Below are 17,430 nucleotides of genomic sequence, written 5' to 3'. Positions count from 1 at the left end.
GAGCTACATATGCTGCAGTTGAAGCTTTTACTGTCGAGGGAAAACGTATTGATTTGCCATTTCAAAGGCCAGTAAATTAAAAGGTTGGGGTTGTTTGACCCTTTTGTCCAAACCTGGTGATGTGTGTTGGCCTCCAGCTGCAGACCAGGGCCATGTGAGAACATTGATGACCAGGATCTGTAAGGAGTGTTCTCAAATGAACGCAGCTCTGTCTCCTTCAGCCCTAAACCACTCTGCCAGCTTCACATGTCAACCCCTGTGTATGAGCAGAATATTGCCACTGTGTGCAATAAACTCTTCCAATCTACCTGAACTCAATGAAGTGAGGTGAGGGGATTTGTTAATGTAATGGTTTCTCGGGAAAGGTCAAGGTTCCAGTCTGGAAAATGTTGTAATTCATTTTTTGGGGGTGGGTGGCGGGGGATGGAGGTGTAGCTGTAAATTCAACCAGGGTGGTTGTGGTTGAGGTAAAGTGTGCCTAACCTTTCATTGTCTGAAAATGAAATTGCTGTTTGTGTTGTGCATCAGTATTAATGAGTGTGCACTGCTGTGCATGTGTGTTGTTTTGTGCAGCGAGAGTAGTGACATTCAGAAGTCAGGTTATTGGCCACAACATGGTGATATATTCTTAGTAGGGAACAAATGTCTGCAGAGGAAATATGTAGTTGATCAGTCCAGTTATAATATTAGAGACTACTTCCAGATATGATGGCAGATTTGTTGCAAAGTTTGCGAAAATGAAGAAACTTAATTAAAAAATAAAAAAATATTTTAGTTTTCTTTATAATGTTGGTAGAAATGTGACATTAAAACCAGCATTGATGTATTTCGTCATAGAAAAAGTCGTATAATTTAGTTTAAAGTGCAAAAACCTCATTAACGTCTGCAGTATCACTTTAAGTTCAATTATCTGATAGGCCTGATCGGTAAGTATGAGGAGAAATTAGTGTTAACTTTCTCCATCGCTCACACACCTTCCTCTCTTTCACCTGGTCATCCTTATTTCATCTAACTGTCTGGCTCATTTTGAATCTGCTGACCTGTGTCGCCCCGGTAGACTTTTCACCAGCAGGTTAAATCAATATTATCCATCAGTATTGTGGTCTAATTACTCTGTATTGACAGCCAGCTGAGGAGACAGTGGTGAGGGACTGTCCTCAACATGTGTCTGTTGTTGGGACGTTGTGTTAGAGAAGATTGCAGTTGTATAACATCCTGCCAAAAGCAATTAACCCACCACGCTTCCTTCCTCCGCCGACAAGCTGCTGAGCGGTTTACTACTGCTTGTGTATTCATTACAGCGACATTTATCCTTTTTACTAACATTTGACTAGCAATTTATAAAACACACCATACAGATATATACTTTGTATTTGCATGAGGAAAAAATATCATATTGCTTATTTTTCATAGGTTTAAATTAGATGACACTGCAAGAGGAAATTTATTGTATAGGGTTCCTCATGATTACACGTACATGCATTTAATTGATGAAGAGGAGCTGTAAATGAGGGGGAAGAAACAAATGGATTGAAGACCTCAGTGCTATAATTATGTTCCATCTATTTTAGCCTGGGTGTATGAAAACCCATTTGATGTCTTCAGGGACGTCACACATGCTCAAACCTTGTCAGGAGGTCAGAGGATAAACTAGAAACAAATCTCTGGCTTCATTAAGATTGTCTTTTTCTCGACTTGTTTTATGATAGAACAGTTGATGTATAGTTGGTCACAGCGTGCCTGTGTACGCACTAATAAAGAGGCAGATTGCTGTTGTCCTCTGAGATTTATTCCGGCCCTCTATCCTCCATTTGCACTCGGCCGAAAGTTAATTAAACCCCTGGCTCGTCTCCTCAGTCCATCCAAGCCAGCGAGAGCAAATCATTTCCCACCATTTACAACCTTTATTATTTGTTCATGCCGGCTCCACATGCCTTCATTCGAGCTTGACCTTAAGCCTCATTACTTGATGTAAAAGCACAAAAGCATGATTCAACTTTTAAATCTGGTTGAGTATGTACTGGCGTCACCGTTCGAATCCTGGTCTGACCCAAGTTTTTCTATTTGGAGTTGATATGTTCTTGTCCGTGGGTTTTCTCCGGCTTCCTCCCTAAATCCAACACAAGCAGATGGGTGTTAGGTCAATTGGAGACTCTAAAGTGACTGCAGTTGTCAATGTGAATGGGAATGATTGAATGGTTACTGTATGTTGGTCAAGCGATAGGCTGGCCAACTGTTCAGGGCGTATCCTACCTCCTCCTGTCAGTTGGTATTGGCCTCAGCCCCCCCGCGACCCTCAAATGATAAAGGTCCAGTAAGTACCTGAATGTTTCTATGGCAAACCTTCGCCTCCCGTTCATTTCCAATCTACATTGAGGAGGCAAATGGTTTGGGTTCACATGGAGGTCAGTTTTGGTGAACTTTGATCCAGGATATTTCCTCTATTTTCACGTATATTTGACCATGCCCAAAAATGTATAAATAGATGGACGGATGGATACTGGGGCCACATGGAATAAAAAATGCATACAAAGGGAGATGAGATCTACTGAACCTCATTGTCCTGTTTTGTCTCATACTCTTTATCATAGAAAAGTATATTGGATCTTAGATATCTTGGGTTTTAGCCAATTCAGTTTATTAGGCTTACACACAACTGTCTTGATCAACAACATCCGTCAGGGCAGATATTCATGATTCACCCATCATTTCTAAAACAACAACCACAATGGTATTAAACTGACGTCTTGTAGGGATTTGGAGGGGTTTGGATGTTTAGCTGTTGATAGCTGAAGTCATTCCTCAACCGCCTACACTGTGCTGATTCACCACATACAGCACGGGGCAGTTTGTCAGAAGAGACAGCACCATTTCCTCCTCCTCTGAGGAGGAGCACTTTCCTTCTTCTGAGGGGGGACACTTAGCATATGTGAGCAGACACAGAGAGAACAGTTCACATCCAGGACATCTCTGAGTGTACCGTCTGTCCCTCAGATGCAATTTATCTTACGGATAATATTTATATGTCTCACAGTAAAGGTTGGACAGAAGCCATGTGCTTATTCACGGTACATGATTAAAGCCTCTGTGTGGGATTCACCTCCTGTATGTCTTTAAATGTTCACGCTCCAGTTAAAGATGGGTCACATGTACAGTCGATTATAGTAACATGTGAGAACTGTCCTTGAGACCAAAAGTTTAATGGAGCTGAATTAGACCTTTTCACCACTGCACTCTTCAGTCTGTGTATAATCCAACAAATTTAGATCAGACAGTAGTGGACATTTTTCACCTTTGGAAAATGTAAAAAGAGTTTTTTTATCAGGATAAACAGCAAGTAAACAAACACAAACGAAACCCTGGTGGAGGTATAAAACAGTTCTATCAGGTGCTGATCGGTGTCTAATGGGTGTCAAATAAATAATAAGAAAGCCACTGGAGAATAAATATTATTGCAACACAAATTTATCAAAATAAAAAATATAACCTGACTTTAGCATGGATTAACTGACAGTTGCAGCCTTATCCACCTACTTTCTTTCTCGAGGGTATCATTTTTGCAAGCAAGCAGAAATTGTCCCCTGGGGAACGCTTATCAAGTTTTTGCAGAAATAGGTCTTCGAGAAGACTGAGTGGAAAATAAAGTGAAATCGTGATACGATGAGACAGGAGGTAATGTACAAAGTGCAGCAACAGAAATTATTTGGGGCAGAAAGGTTCAAGAGGTAATGTTGGTGTGTCCTGGCTGAGCCATAGACATAAAAAGAAAGAACGAATATGATATGATATATAGATATTAGTTAGTGTCATACACTTTTAGAGTCTTGCAAAACATAATGGAAATTGACAGTTCCATGGTTCTTATTCAACTTAAGTGTTTCTCTAATTAGCCCACAGAGGACCATTATTCTCAAATAGTACTAAAATAAAGAGAAAATCTCACCTTGAACTGCACTTTTACAGCTTGAAGTATCTCAGCAGCTCTTACTCTTCATCAGTAAAATATTTGAAGTGATAGATGGAGTCTGGTTTGAAGGAGTCGTGTACAAGTGTGACACTTTTAATCACAGTCAGACGACGTTCACATGGACACCAATGTTCTGAAATAAGCCCGATGAAGTTATTTGTCTGAATGAGACACTGCCCTATAAACAGCATTTTCTGATTACCATAACCCAAATAAGGTCATACTCAGAATAAACAATATTCAAATGGAGACTTGAAGTACTCTGACCTTAGTCACATTATGAAGACAAGTACATATTTACACCATGGTTTACACATTATAATGTCCTGTTGAAGTTTTAACAGCATTCTGTGACATCTCCATAAAGCAGTTACCAACTGATACTGATTTATAACGTATTATAGCTTTTGAAAAAAACACCCAAAATTGTATAAGGTAGCATCGTACATTAAACGGAATAATGTTGGACATAACAGTGGAGTGGACGTTTGGATTTAAAGTCTTATTCTTAAGATCAATTGTCGTAATATGGTGTCCATGTTAATGTCATTATGTTGAACTGAATTGACTTTCAGGTGAGGAAAAACTAATCAACCATCTAAGCTACAACAAGCAAAAGATGAGAGAGAATCAGCATCTATGTCCAAGATGAGGTTTTACTCTTGAGCTCAGGACAGTATGATGCTCACACTTTCTTTCCATCATGGAACTCAAAGCATGAGTCAATATAACAGCCATAATCCACATTAATGTATAGAGTGGGGAGTTAAGAAGATATTTATTACAACAGCAATGCTACAGAAATTTAAGACGCAAAGAATAGAAATAGTTTGATGACAGCTGTAATATTTTCTAAGTCATGTATTTTTCATAGGTTTCACAGTGTAATGGATAGATGGAGTAGGCGGGCTCAGTCTAATTGGATAAGGGTTATCTGTGGAGCATCACTGTTCAGTGGGATCTGTTGTTCCTCATATGGTCTAACCAAGTAAACTGCTGCCTAATCACATTCAAGCCAAAGTGTATTTACTTCCTGGGGCACTGCTGCTCTGGCAAGAGGCAAAATGGACGAGTGGAGCGGGTCTTCTAAATGAGCGCACCACTTCCAGTCTGTCCGTCCTGAAGCTAATACTGTTTCCAGGGCCAGGGAGAGGCCCTGACAAAGGGGGAAGGAGACCCAGCTTAAGTCAATTAGCTAAGAGGACAAATATCATCTAAATCATACCCCTGCATTGCCCTGGGCAACAGGCCTGAAAATGCAAGACACATGCAGCCAGTGACTAGCACTTACTCAATGCTGGCCAGAGTTATGACTGAGATGCCCACAGTTAAGCAAACACTTTTTGCAGCTGTGAACGGAGCACTCACCAGAAGAATTAGAGATCAAACTTTACATAAATCATGAGGAGGGACGAAACCAATAAATTCCATTGCCGGGATCAAGTGTTTTTGTTCACATCACATCAACACCAGCGTTGGCCCTTATCACCAAAAGCTCCACTGACATCGTTGTTGCCATTTCCTATGAGTATTTCACCTCTTTTTCATATTTGTATTTGTACAGTTTTTATCCGTTGTGCTTCTGTCAAGTGTTACAAATATCATCAACACACTTGCTCATCATTAATCCTCTGTAGGATATCTTGCTGTGTTCTCACATGGGCTCACGGGGGCATTATCCATAGTTTTTTCCTAGGCTGAGAGAAACTCGGCCAGACACTGGCTTTCTCACATACAGCTTCTCCAGATATTGTCAGGACCTTGTCGGGAGTTCAATGGATGTTTGAAAGCAGAATGACTAACATTGGTTTAAATGGGATACCACAGGTAATGGGGGAGGAGGTGTTTCCTGAACCAAACACTGTTTTGTGGAATTATTTTACATACAGATCTGTATGAAGTGTGGAGCCTTGGCGTTAGCTCAAGTTGCACTTGCATTAACTGATTGGCTTCAACTGCTTCATTCGTGCCTCTGCATCAGGTACTCATTCATATTCTGCTTGGATACCAACTGACAAGCGACGTCAAATATGTACTGTATGTATAGGTGCAAAATATACAGCAGTCTTTATAATCTGACATTTCTTAATGACTACTTTGCTAATGGTCAATGCTGTTCACTACAGCTTCTTCCATAGCCCCAAACTCCTTACTTGGTATTGTTGGTTTAATTTGGATATTTTTCACAATAGTTGTTTCATTGGGGACTGGTTCTTTCAATGTTACTGCATGGATTAAAACTCCCTCAAACAGACTTATCTAACTGAGAATAATGGTCATGCTTGTTGAAACTGGCTGCTTGATCCTTTCACTTTCTTTCAAAGGAGATTAGGAGAAAGACAAAAAGGAAAGTTCCTGCGCCTCTCCTGCTTCTTCTTTTGTCTATGGGAAGTTGTAGGACCAAGGAGGGATTTCATGCTATGAGAAAGTTTGGGGACATATGGTGTCGGTGCTGGGAAGCTGTATGTGGCAGTCAGATAACATTTCCCGCCAATGATCTGTGATCACAGTATTACTACGGCTAAAATCACCGGTCTGTAGTTAAACACCCTTAAATACCAACCCCTACTCTATCGTGCTTAGTGATTCTGTGTTCTGTTTGAGCTCACCCTAGTAGCTACATAGCAGCGATGTGTTCTCTCTCTCCCTGTTGCTCCACTGCTCTTTCTTGCTCCGAGTGTCTTATGTTTACTTACTCCTCTGCCTCCCTTAACAGTAGTGGTACATGTAATACATGTAGTGTGTTGGTAGCGACTTAGAAGCTTGGCTCCGCAGCTTAGAACCTCCATTAGCTGTAGTTAGCCGGCTTCCACTAGCCGCGAAGCCACCTAGCTTAGAACGTAGCTTAGCCTTAACTAGCAGTCCCAGGACTTGTCCCGTGCAGCAGGGATCCCAGGGCAGCTGGGTGACGGTCCGGAGGGGGCATAGTGCTAGTCTTGAAAAGCCCACGAATAAAGAGCCACCAGCTCACGATTCAAATAGGTTCTCTCCACTCAACGACGCACCCGCTGATAAACCATCTCTGATTATTGGCGACTCGGTCCTGACAAATGTCAGGTTAGCGACACCAGCGACCATAGTAAATTGTATTCCAGGGGCCAGAGCCGGCGACATCGCATCTAAACTGAAGCTGCTAAACGTAAATTCAATAAAATCGTAATCACGTCGGCAGCAATGACTCCTTGCTTCGCATGTCGGAGATCACTAAAGTGAATGTGGAGTCGGTGTGTGCTTCCGCAAAAACGATGTCGGACACAGTAATTTTCTCTACCTCCTCTACCTAACACAACAGGTGATGACATGTTTAGCCGCATGTTGTCTTTTAACCGCTGGCTGTCGAGGTGGTGCTCTGTAAATGGTGTGGGCTTTGTAGATAATTGGCCAACTTTTTGGAGAAAACCTGGTCTTGTTAGGAGAGACAGCGTTCATCCCACTTGGGATGGATCAGCTCTCTTATATAATAATACTCAGTCTATTACATGACAACCCGATTTGGGACCAGGAAACAGAGCTGCAGTGCTATACACTTCAGTCACACAACCCCATAGAGATTGTGTCTGTCCACCGTCCGATTAAATTATTGAAATTAAACAATAACATAGCGAGAACTCCACACAAAAATCTAATACAAATTAAAACAAGCTCTGAAACAACACAGGGAACTAAGACTTTTAAATGTGGTCTTTTAAAAATTAGATCACTGTCAACTAAGGCAATTTTAGTTCAATGTACTAGTCTCCGACAACAACATAGATTTATTGTCCCTCACTGAGACGTGGCTGCATCCTGATGAATATTTCAGTCTAAATGAATCTACTCCCCCCAGTCATATAAATTCACAGGTTCCCAGAGAACTCCGGCGAGGAGGTGGAGTTGCTGCTATTTTAGGGGGGCTGAAGCCCCCCTAAAATGTTCTTCAGCCCCCCCAAATAATTATTGTGATTTTTTTTTTTTTAATTAAACTATTGTTTTACACATGGACAAGTTATTTATAACTCTAACATGCTACATATGTGAGTGCGTTTCTGGTTTGTATGTTTTCTCCCCCCTCAAATTACAATCCAATGGCCTCTCATCATACTTAACAATAAAAGATCGGGCACTAGGACCTTGGGGAGTCTGCATGGCTGCTGCGCTGGCTTAAGCCTGAAACATGCTTCTGCGACTGCGTCTGCGTCTTTTCACGCCGCTGTGGCGCAAGACTCCTTGTCATTCATGCTTCCCCAACCGTTGCGCTTCTTACAAAGCAATTCCGCGCCAGAACACTAGGCGGAGTAATGCTTTTTGTCGAAGACGACCTGAGAGACGCCTTCTTTGTGGGTGTGGTAATCGTTGTTGACTGTTTATTTACCTTCTACCAGTCGTGTTCTCCATTACAAACACACGGTGAACCATGGCAGAGAGTGTATTCACGATTCCAACCGAACAACAATTGATTGAGATGGAGCTGCTGGACATTGAAGAGCAACTTCTTATAATTAGTCGTTAGCCGAGATCCCCTTCCACGAATTGGAAGCCATCTCAGTGTCCTTGTACTCGGACATCGACGGTTTGTAAAGGTGCTCATATTTTCGGACCTCTTCCGACAGGAGTTCTTCCCGGTTGTCCATTCTTCTTTTTAAAATCTTCCGTTATTTCTGCCTGTATTATGGGGCATGAAACCGGAAATGCAGCTCCAGAAGGGATGTAGAGCAGACCAATCACAGCCTTGCGGGCTGAGTGAGCTTGCGGAGCTTTGCCTTAAATTTTTGAAAAGTGGGGCGACGCCCGTCAGCACGTAAGACGGGATACATAAGCACGTAAGGGACCCGGAAGGGCTCTTGCGCTTACGGGCCCGTGAAAACGCAGAAGCATGTTTCAGGCTTTACTCACTCTGCCAAGTAACGTCTCTCATCAAGACAGCAGGATTACAGCCAAGGAGTTTAGCTCATAGTAAATGATGCACGGAGTGAAATTGTAAGTACAGGTAGTTACAGAATGTGGCTATCCGTAGTTGTTAATGATTGTTACCTGCTTAAATTTAGGTTTACTTGAGGCAAATGAAAGGGAATATTGTAATGAGCTATGTTAACACTAAGCTAGCTAGCTAGCTATTTTGTTAGAAAATGTCTCCAGTGAGCAAGAGTGTGAACGAGCAAATTTGAAATGTAAGAAATAACTATCGACAGCTCTCTATTCTTTGCATTAATATCTATCTCTAGTATTTTAAAACAATAATATCAGTGCCTATAGAATGTTGTTGTTTATAATCAGTTCATATTTGTGTTGTCAAATATCACAACGACCCTGAAATTCTGTCTCTTCTGTTATCTTATACTGAATGAATGCAAGCAAAGATACAGAGAAAAATCACACTCTTTCTGATTGAACCAATCTATGAACTGTATGAAACATGGATATCCGCAGCCCCAAATGAGCCCAAAAAAATTGGCGCGCAAACATTCAGCATCCTTAGGGGCTAAGCCCCCCCTTTCTTTCAATCCTAGAAACGCCCCTGGTTTCAGCCAGTGTGTAAACCAACCTACTCATTGTTGTAACCACACACTTGACCTCGTATTATCGTACGATGTCGGAATTGAACATTTAACAGTACTTCCGCGCAATCCAGTTCTATCAGACCATAATTTAATAACCTTCGATTTTTCAATAACTGAATAAATGTCACTAATAAAAAACAAATTTTCTAGATGTCTACCTGATAGTGCTGTAGCTAAATTTAAGGAAATAATTCAAATTACATTTAAACCCGTATTATCCGTAGATATAAACAACAAATTCTTCAAAAACCCGAGCTTAGTTTACGCTGCACTGAACTGTAATTAAAGTACAAACAGTTAAAATAACGAAAACTGTAATTATTACTTGTGATCGAATATCATTCACGTCTTACTAAACCTAGTCACGCGAAAGTGAACGAGGTAAACAAATCCTTTCTGTTTCCTCTTCTCAGCCTATGCAGGTCACGTGAAAAATTATCCAAAGACTCGTACCCGGCAGATGAACGAATCGTTCACCTCCCGACCGTGTCTTCAGATCAATGATTCGTTCTTCTGCCAACAGAGTCTTCGGATCAATGATTCGTTCTTCTGCCAACAGAGTCTTCGGATCAATGATTCGTTCTTCTGCCAACAGAGTCTTCGGATCAATGATTCGTTCTTCCGCCGGATACGAGTCTTTGGATCCTTTTTCACGTGACCTGCATAGGCTGAGCCTATAGGCTGAGCCCACGCAGGTCAAGTGAAAAAGGATCCAGAGACTCGTACCCGAAAATCCAGTCGGGAAATGAACGAATCATTTCTGTTTCCTTGACTGAGCCTATGCAAAAATCCCGATGCACGGCCACGAGAAAATGAACGAATCTCTCTTTGAGAGGACTCGTTACTCCCGAGTCCTTGTAAGGATTCGTTCAAAATGAACGAATAGTTCATGAACGACACATCACTTATCACAGTGGAGACTTCAAGACGGAGTGGGTCTCAAGGGGAGCGACGTACCATCTGGAATCCTGGGAGCTGTGACACATCCAATTTACCTCTACCTGTGGACCAGTCAGTGGCACCTCTGTATTGCTCACTAACAGCTACAGAGAATTTAGATTGGGTCCGACCTGACACTTTTCAGACCTGTCAAACTGCTCTCTGAACTTGAGCAGTGAAGATTTAAGACTTGAGAATACAGAAACAAGCCATGTGGATAATAACAACGTCTTGGTGTACAGTTTCATACCATTAGCATATAGAGATAGAAAAAAGTGTCCGTTCAGGATTTAATCAACCTGAGGCCATGTCAAACTTTTTCTTTGCATGTCCTCATTTCTGCATTGTGAATGAACAGGGGCATAAATCATTTTAAGATTAGCCGTCCAGGTTAAATTATGCAATGCTAAGATTACGACACAAATTTAATCAAGCTAAGGACATCACCCTAACCTTGCTCTGTGCTCTAAGGAGAGGCATTTACCATGGCATATAAGTTCATCATTGGAGAATATAAAATCATTGTTACATTTTATAGCTGGAACGTTCTTTGTAGTAAATAATTCAGTTTCTTTTAAACAAATGTTTATATATTAGACAGAAGGCAATAAAATGCCCCATTAAAAATGTTTTTTACCTAGAAATTACTCAACAGGTCTCAAATGTCCAATCAACACTTAAGAGCATAAAACATTTAATTTATTTTCTCGTATTCAAGCTTATTTAATGGCTTTTAAAATGAAATAGCAAAGGTTACAAGATTTTTAAAAGATCAGTTTGACATTTTGGCAAGTTAAATGAGTGTATTGATGCCATTTTCATATCAGTATAGCAATTGTGAAGCTAGACTCCTCAGCTAATGAGGTTAGCTTGGCACAAAGTCTGGAATAGAGTTAACACATACCTTGTTGTTACATGTAATAACAGGTGAGGAACCAAATGCAAACGCCACATGAGGACAATGAAGAAGTAAAAGTTGTTTAATACATTAGTTGGACCAGAAGTGACAATGCAAGCGGACTTAGCCACACGATGGTGTGACGGAGGGTCCGTGAATGCACCTCGTAGGAAGATATCAGAGACATTTAGACTTAAAACACTGTGTAAATTACCCTGTTTCAAGTCAAATCTGAATGTCAGGGGCTTGCGGACACTTAGATGACACCACAGGAGTAGTATGGAAGCATGTTATGTTTTTTCTGTTGTTTTATTACGTCTAAAGACTCACCATTTACTTCAATTATATTGGATTCTGCTGCATTACTGTTTACCCCTGAATCTCCAAAAGTGTTTTTTGGACTCTTTGTGGGGTAGTTTTTTAGCTGGGTAACTATTTCTACTTTTTTCCTACCTAGCGAGGCTAAATAGCTGCTGTCTAAAGCCAGTATAAAGGACAGACATGAGAGTGGTTATTGATCTTCTCATCTAACTCTCTGCTAGTAAAATCATTCAAAGTGTTGCTTTTAACATTTTCCTTGAATAAGATCCATTTAAGGTTGCACATAATGTCATAATAATTATTTGTTTTTCATTCCTAATGAATGTCTGCTTGGTTGTTAGGATTTGTGAATGCAACAGTATTTCCATTTTTACTTGCTATTACTGTCCAGGCATTGCAGGCATATATCTAGAGCCACACTGCTCTGTTTTTCTCCTTACACCCCATCTTATTCTTATCAAAACTGACATTACCCCATAATTCTGGGTCACTTTATCCGCGTTTGATATCGCAGACAGAGACAGGATGGAAAGCCTCTATGTGGACATGCTTTAGAGCCGCTCCACCACTAACAAACTATCCTCTCTGGCCTGAGGGTATTTGCTTTCAGCTAATTGATGGATGGTCAGATTTCCATCTGAGGAAATGCTGCATCCCATCCAATCTGTTTCACTTATTTTGGAGTAACTACCAGCCACAATGCCCGTGGTTGGTTGATTATCTATGCCCTGCGTCATTAGCAGCATGTCCAGACAGACACGAAGCAATAACTCGCTTCACCATCTGAACCCAGCCCCCCTCTAGGATGACATCTCTGTGATGATGAGGGGCATCTGTGGTCTCTTGGGTACCATGGATGTGACAAAGAGGCTTCCTCCTCTGCATCCTTCTCCCTGGATAGTCGGTTTGATGGTAACACAGACACAGAATTGAATCACAGCAACATAATCCTGGTCAAATGTACAGACGTCATTAGCCCAAGCTATCCCCTGAGAGACGGCTGGGATGATACAACACGGAAGCTCCAGCGCCGTCAGTCATACAACTGTTCATTTAGTTAGTTTGTATGACTTTGTCTGTTTTAGTGCCTGCAGTGTTTTATTGTGGTTGCAAGATTTGCAATTGACGCAAGCTGAGATCTAACAGTTTTCTTCACAACTACAACATCTCTTTAAAAGTGAGACTGAAGTCATGTTCTCTTTTACAACTATGTTGAACTGACTGATAATGGGTTTCTCCGTTCATCCAGCTGTGGACTGAATCATGTGATCAAGCCTCCCAGTGGGACCACGCTCATCGCAGCACATTACCCATCTCACACACCTGGTCGGGCCCAGGTGGGTCATTTCCATGTCCAGCATTGATAGCCATTGATTGGATCTGCACAGCTCTGACCCTACTAGCCCTAGGAGACGGTTCAAGCCTTGAAGGTCCAATAGGAGCAGAGTTGCACTGTCAGTCATATTCTATCATAATTATGTTGAGCCAGGACCACAGTCTCCTGCTCTTCCTGCTCAGACAATTGAGTTTAGCAAAAATAAAAAAATCTTGATGCAATATCTGTGGCAGACGTAGAACATTTCCCATCCAAAATGGACAGAGTGGAACAAAGTGCTGAGCAATGCAAAGCGATGCAACCATATCATTTAAAACATTGGGTATTACATTGTTGTGACAAAAAAAACAAGAGCCATAAGGCTGAGTGAGGTTGGTTTTGAAGCTTTATTATCTTGTTAGTGGAGTGTGTAATCTTTACTGCTTACAGAAATTGGTAGCTGGCTTCATTTATGGTTCCTCATAAAACACCTCTATAATTTGGGCTGGGTTTAATGCTTTCGTCAATTTTTGTGTGTAAAGAAGCAACACTCGGAAAAAGAAATCATTAAATGTCTTTTCAATATGCAGAGATGTTGAGGAAAAATGAATGTTTGTTGACGTGAAAACGTGTGCAAGAGGCTTGTCTCGGAGGATGCAGTGGTGACTGGACGGAGGGATGCATTCTCAGGCAGCATTTCCCCCCCCCCCCCCCCCCACATCTAACTCTTTCCTGTAACCAAAGAAACAGAAAGAAACAATTTACAGACAGACACGGTTTGCTCTCGTCCAGGAGCTCTTAGACACACCTTCCTAAGCACATTAAGATCTCTCTCTTGGGCAGAGATAATTGTTTCCAGACGTCTGCGATAGCAGGAATGCATGTCAGTTAATAGTGCCTATGTAAAAATGTACAAATGGAATACATTTTACAGCTCTCTTAATACTGGAGGACTGTAGAAGTGGTGTTTTTTTCCTGGTGTCACTTGCAGAAAAAGATAAGCAGTCTCACATATTATACCAACACCTGCAGACACACATGTATAAGAATATATGTTGTTATGGTATAAGAAATATATGTTTAAATCAAAATTATTTTTTCTTCTTTCTCAGTTTTTCAATATTCTGGTCTCCAGTATGCAACAACAGCATACAACAAGGAAGAATGACAGCTCTTTATTTCCTATAGTTCCTACAGTGTGTCTGCCTCTGACTTTCCAAACTGTGACTTACAATTTGATAAGTCAGCCTTTCAACCTTCAATCCACTTCTGTGCAGCCTTTGCCAGCTAAAATGACCGGAAGAGCTCCTTGACTGTGGACGTCAGGAGAAGGCCATCTCTAAATCAGACTTCTGGGGTGTATGAGATCAGGGATGGCCCAGAACAAATCGATACCGTCAGGATTTGTGGGGCTGCGCCTCGAGACAGGTGTGCTTTAAAACCTCTCGCTTCGCTGTGACAAAAATATAAAAGGGCAGTGCAGAGTACATTGGGGAGGTCACGTAAACTCCTGCTCTATCTGCAGCTGTCACACAAGACCATTTATCTTCCTCAGTCTCGCTGTATGACGTATTGGACGCGACACTCGGGAGCGGTCTCACCTTCCTGTCTATCTGGGAGGCAGAATACATTAATGAACAAGCTAATCTGTCTTCTCCAGAGACTATTCATTACTGACCGCTCAGTCTGACACAACAGATATGGTTCCTTGAGATAAGCCCTCCCACCGGCTGCTTATTGCATTCCGCTCACACCTACAGATTCTGTTACAGTTCAGAAAAAAACATCCAATCATCTAAATGTGTGCACAAATGTTGCCCAGCTTGTCCACTATATGGATATAGTATACATGTGATATGTCAGTCAAAAGTCCCACTGCACTGCCTTTTTAAAAGCATCCTATAACATGGTTTGCTTGCAGGAATATGAATCAATGAAGAACAACCAATTATTTTTGTGGTCGCTGTATAATGCATTTTTGTGGTCACATATAATTTGTGGATGGTGCTGTGTGACTCAGGCCAGGAGGATGGGCCAAACATCAAATCTCTGCCAACGGACAAACCGTTCCAGTGAGAGGCCGCAAACCATCAGAGAGCTTCGAGTGATATCGGGAGAGATGAGTTGTTCAATATATTTATATAAGAGCAAAATTTCTTCAGGCAGGGTGCAGGAGAGAGTGAGAGGTGGAAGGTGATAGAGGTTATAGCTGAAATTGCATCAATTGGCATCTTGTCCGTCTTTACTGAGATTCTGTTATTCTGTGTTCTTTGTGTTAATGTTATAATGTCAAAGAAGAAAGAGGGAAGTATTGTTTACTCATGCATCATCCTGTAACGTAAGCACAAACACTCCATTGCCATAAACATTCCACTTACACTAATTCAGGGCTGTTTGTTATTGCAGGTGGTTTAAGATTTCAGTCCCAGTTGATGTGATGACACCAGTGTTTTTTTTTATTAGCAACTAAATCTACTTTAGACCTGACATTTTGTGGGCCACCAAACACAAGATAAGAACAAAACATTAACATTTTAGCTTCAGAGTTGATAAGCAATTAGCAAACGGTTGTTTATTTATTAATTAGTACTGCACTGCTGACATTTAAATGTGATATAGCATGGAAACACATTTTCACTAAAAGCATTAAAAGAGAACTCTGTTTTATTTAAGCCTCACAGAGAAATAGTGAGCCACAGTTAAATTCAATCCAGCAGTTGGGTATTTTATACCTCAGATATGTGGTTTTCCTAATCTCATGTGCAGTGATCTTTGTGGAAGACCTATTGTGTAAAAAGTGTTGCATTATCAAATATTGAAATATAATCCATATAATTAATATCAGTATTCATGATGCATTCATTTGCAAGTTGGCTTTTATTCTGCAGGTGGAGACAATCATGATTACTTAATCTGGTCCTTTTTTGATGTCAGAAACAATGCATTACATTCTACAAGAGATATGATTCATCAAGTTGTTTTACTATCATTTTAATCTGTAAAGTAACAAGTAACTACAACAGTGGAGTAAAAAGTCAGATTTACTTATTGTATACAAAACAAAGTATAACGTATAGTGAAGTACTTAAGTAAATGCAAGTAACTGTAGTTAATTGTACTTATACATGCATATATGTATGTTCATACACGAATGCATGCACAAAGAAATTCTACAAATAAATGATTATCATTAACACCAGAACAACTTGCATGAACCAACGAGCCGTGTTGATCCCCATGCAGGCTGATGGGTGGTGTGTGATCGATACCATCACATAGGGCTGAGACCCACTGGTGAAGGAGCCAAGCACTCCAGGTAATGAACTGCCTGCGTGATATATATCCCTCACAGGATGGCACTGCAGTGGTGCAACATGGTACTGCAACAGTAGCAATTCTTTGATTAGCCATTTCTCCACCATCACGCTTCCCAGGCTCACAGAAAAATGTCTCACTCTCATGCTCTCAGTGTGTGTCCATGTGTCAACAGGTCCACTGTCACACTGTGTCGAGGCTCCTGCAGGAAGCTCACAGCTCGTAACTTTCACACTGCAGCCACAGACATGAGTCATGTATGTCCTCTCAGATTTATTTGACGTAACCTTTTTCTTCAATTCTATAAAATTGAAAGAACAACACAATAGAAATGTTTGAAAAGGATATGACACGTGATAAAAATATGTTTACCTTGTCAAAGTATTTATACATGTACACATGTATCATGATCATTTTAAGGAAATCTGGAAAGTTTTCATGGACCTCCCAGTAGTGTGCCATGGTCCCCCATTTCAGAACCACCTTGTTTGGGAGAATACAAACCATATTTTTGAACTAAGTGTTTATTGTGACTCTTATCTACCTCACCAAACAACCTCCATTTCGGACCGGCCATGTTTCACCACTCGCCTGTAGTTCTCTGCCCGTTCAAAATAAACTGTCAAGATGGCTGCTAGGTGAGAATCAAATCTCATGTTGATTAAAAATATTAGAGAAATATGAGCTGATTAGCAATTAGTTGTGACTTTTGTATTAGATAATGTTCAAGCCTTAAAACAGCCTTAGGTTTTATCAATTTGCAAACAACTTGAGAACATTATATGTTTTAGAAAGGTGCATGCAAGGTGGTACGCATTCCATTATTGTGACCAATATGTCTACTTATATTTTTTCTTAAAATGTGTCATTTAGTTGAATTTCAGCTATTAGTTAAGGCTGGTGAACTGGATTATTATTTAACAATAATGCAACATCTTGAAACAAAATTACATTCCATGCACTGTGAAGGAATCTCAGATGAATATGAAACGATGAATATGAGATGAATCTAAGGGGTCACAAGATGAGTACCAGTGCAATTAATAAGTGTAAGTGTAAGTGTAAAAAAAAGTGTTGCTTTTCTTTATAAAAACATTTATTATTGGTATAAACAATACCTCTGACACATTTGAAAAAG

The sequence above is a fragment of the Pleuronectes platessa genome, chromosome 1 (genome assembly GCF_947347685.1).
Source record: "Pleuronectes platessa chromosome 1, fPlePla1.1, whole genome shotgun sequence".
In the NCBI taxonomy this organism is placed as follows: Eukaryota; Metazoa; Chordata; class Actinopteri; order Pleuronectiformes; family Pleuronectidae; genus Pleuronectes; species Pleuronectes platessa.
Note: the sequence above shows the minus strand (reverse complement) of the source record.